Below are 3,974 nucleotides of genomic sequence, written 5' to 3' on the forward strand. Positions count from 1 at the left end.
CCTATGACTATTACATGGAGCTTTTTAAAAAAAATTAGAAAATCATATTTTGAAGTTTAATTTTTTTCGAAAACAAATATACATGAACATACAGATGTATACTATATTCCTGTATAATTCATGATGAAATACATTTGGTGTGAGCTGTACAAAAACAGAAAATTATGGACTTTTATACTGAATAGCATGTGCTAGAAATACATGATTTTTTTTGTGTAGCTTTCATCAAAATGAATTTCATCATGAAAATTTACAGAGAAGTACTATACATGCCTAGATTCATTTGTATTTTTTCAGAATTTTCAAAACATGAAAAATATGATTTTACTCCCTCCGTCCCAAAATATAAGAACGTTTTTTATACTATGCTAGTGTAAAAAACGTTCTTATATTTTGGGACAGAGGGAGTAGCTTTTATCAAGAAAAAAAAAAGCCCCGGCAAGCATTTGCGTACAATGAGGTCTTGATAGATGGGCACAAATGCTATATCTAACCTATTGCCAGATGTAGCATCTCGTTGCCTATATGTGCCTCCAATTTGGGCTGGCCGAATATGCTCCAGCATTGATATGGATGATCTTCTTCTTTCGTGCCTCCTGGCGTCGCATGCGCCTACAACTAAGAAATGGTGCCAACACATTTAAAATATATAATTTTCATTGTGTACCTAGAAATGTTCAATGTTTATTCAAAAAATGTCCACCACGTATCGAAGTCTGTGCATTGTATTATTTTTAAAATGTTCGTCATGGGTTAAGAAAAATGATCATTGTGTATTGAATAAATTTCCACTATGTATCTTAAAAATGTTCAACATATTTAAAAATTTCACCGTGTATGTAATTTTTTTAAACATATTTAAAGAAATATCACCATGTATTTAGGAAAACGTTCAATGTGTGTTTGAAAAATTATTCAATGCTCTGTTAAAATATGTTCACATTGTATTTTCTTTTACATGTTCACTATATATAAAATACATGGTGAACATGTAAAAGAAAATACAATTCACCATGTATTTTAAACATATTTGACGAATGCTCAGTTGTGTCTATCTGAAAAATGTTTAACATGCATTCCAAAACAATTCAACATGTATTTGGAGAAACACCGATGTGAATTCAAAATAGAAAAATGGTACAAATAATATGAAATAAATAGAAAATTGAAAGCCCAACGAAAACTGATAAAATGGTATAAAAACACAGAGAAAAGATAAACGAAAAACCTATCCAGAACCTTCGCAAAACCAGACAGAAGGTTCCGCAAACCAGAGTCTTTATACATAAAAGCTTCTAAAACCCAACCTATTAGAACGCGGGATTACCACTTTGGAATGCGGGATTACCTTAGAGGGGTCGTCTACACCGCTTAAAATCTCGATCGGCGGATCATCTTGCTTAAATTCTCGTGCCTGGGAGGTATAATCTAGCTGAGAGAATCATCATGCTTCACCGACAAAGCTACACCGCTTATGCTACTCTGCTCATCAGTGACTTTGACCACCCACACCTTCATAGTGTTCTTGGGTGTAATCATGTAGCCTAATTTTTTTGTAGCATGTCCCGCTACAATGCCGTGGGTGCCGATCGGCGGCCAAGACACAGGGGCCAAGGGAATAGGGAGATCGGCCTGGAGCAGCGGCGAAAGGAGGCAGGCGGCTAGTCGCGAACAGGGTACTAGGGAGAGAGGGGATCGATGGCTAGAAGCCGGCGCTGACAGAGATGCTTTGGTGCGCCCCCATGGAGTTGGGCTGATTATCTATGGGAGAAAAAATTGGGATAGAAAAACACTAGGCCACACGAGGGTATGTTTTGTATTTAAGAAAAGGTGGCAAGTTGTTGACCGCTTGACTAACAGAATTCCTTTTACATGTAATGGAAGTGGTATTTTGGCATGAAAAACTGGGATTGTAGTGCTATTTTGACAAGTCAGTTTTCACTAGTGGTATTTTGACATGTTTGTTTAGGTAGGCATTTTGGCTTGTTTTGATTCTTTTTTATTGGGGTGCGCCGAGCCCTAGTAGTAGTGCAACACTAAGGCGACACAAAGAACCCATGCCGCAAGCTACATATGGGGATTCTTCTCGACAAAAAAGAATTAACTTCATATTGTGTAGACTTAAAATTCTACATATCAAATATCAAAGTGATAAGAACCGATACTACACTTGATTTTAACCAAAAAGCCTAGAAAAGTATAGGCATGTCTGATTTATATTAGTGGTATTTTAGCTATTATCTCAAAGAACAGTCTATGAGCCTTCACGAGCGTGTAACGTCATCCTTCGGCCTGTTGTGGCCCAACTAAGAGAAAGACTAAATAGGCCTATAGCTAGTCCGGCTCAAAAAAAAAATACAATAGCGCTTTGTGGATGGGCGAGCCGTGAGGATGCTATATGTCACCCACAGAAGCTATATCAAGATGTAACCCAGTCTCGCCTATGGCGTCTGCACATTTAGCCTGCTCCAGCAATCGAGTTTTCAGTTAGCCGGTTCTTGTTGGGGTCGCTGCTCGGATGTAGCACACGCTTGCTCGCTCGTTGTACGGCGGTTTTTCTTCTTGTTTGGTGTATACCGGCGGCGGTGGGTGTGGTCCGGTTTTCACTTGTTTTTTTTCTTTCTTTTTCTATGCTTCTTTAAGGTTTCTTTGGGTTTTAGAGGTTTTTAATTATTTCCATTTTTATCTTTAATATACAGTTTCATAGTTTTTATTTTCTTATATTCAATACATATCTACTTTTTTTCAATATGTGTTTTACATTTTTCATACACATAGAACATTTTTTGATACTAGTTGAATATTTTGTCAATACATGATGAATAATTTTTTCAAATACATGTCAAACATTTTTTAAATACACATGATTTTTTAAATGATACAAAACATATTTTCAATGTTATATGAATATTATTTTACATTTCTTAAAGAGATTGTCAAATACTACATTATTTGAACAATTTTATTAATACTTGTTAAAAAATTCAAATCCAAATATACATTGAAAGTTTGTTTGATGGCACAAAACCATTTTTAAACTATGTTGAATTTTTTTCACACTGTATAAACAAAGTTTTCAAATACATGTTTTGAACATTTTTTTAATATACTTGTTAACATTTTTCAAATAGACATTGAACATGTTTATGGCAGGAAACATTTTTTGTAAACATTCTTTTGAATGCCAGGAAACATTTTTTGTAACCATTCTTTTGAAATGCCTGGAATCTATTTTAAATATTGAACATTATTTTTAAATGCCAAGTACAGTTTTTAAACGACAGATTTTTGAAAGTACGCGAACATTTTGTTACGTTGTATAATTGTTTTGAAATGTGAGAAATATTGGTTCAAAACATGTGATCATTTTTTAAATGTAACAGACATTTTTCTGAAAGTTTTCAGCATTTTGAAAAGTTGCAGGGACATTTTTTTAACAGGCATGAATATTTTTTGACACGTGATGATTTTTTAAAATTTATATAATACAGATGTCGAAATTTATTTATTTAGAATATTTCAAAATATTTTAAGAAAAATAATGAAATAAAAACAAAAAAAGGGAAAATGCTGAAAGTGGAAGGTCGCACGCCTCATCTCGTGTGCCTGACCAATCTGCTGTTTGAAATCAATGAGTAACTTCAAATGGCTGACTGAAATTTTAAAAATTTATGAACATTTTTTGAAATCAATCAGTAATTTTTAAAATTCCAGACAACTTCATCCAAGTAAATACTACGACGTACTAGCATTGCCACCTTAGGTGACCGGTGCCACCGCCCCCGCCTCTTGCCTCCCTATCCCCTCGTTTGTTCTCCTTGGCCCCCCTACGTTCCAGCTTGCCATTCCCAGTATGGAGCAAGCAAGCTCTAGGCGCGAAGTACCTCATTTACAGCGGGGTGAGCACAATCCGGTGCTATGCGGGCAACCTCTAGACGGCACGACCAATCATGATGGATAAAGGGATCTGGAGG

General features: G+C 35.4%; 1 non-coding gene across 1 annotated transcript; it reads right to left on the bottom strand.

The window, feature by feature from the left end:
- Positions 1-2,002: 2,002 nt before the first annotated feature.
- On the bottom strand, positions 2,003-2,201 carry LOC125541924 (U2 spliceosomal RNA). Its single transcript, XR_007297730.1, has one exon. It is a non-coding gene; the product is annotated as a U2 spliceosomal RNA (small nuclear RNA).
- Positions 2,202-3,974: the final 1,773 nt, after the last annotated feature.

This window comes from Triticum urartu, chromosome 2A (genome assembly GCF_056163025.1).
Source record: "Triticum urartu cultivar PI428250 chromosome 2A, HENAU_Tu73, whole genome shotgun sequence".
NCBI lineage: Eukaryota > Viridiplantae > Streptophyta > Magnoliopsida > Poales > Poaceae > Triticum > Triticum urartu.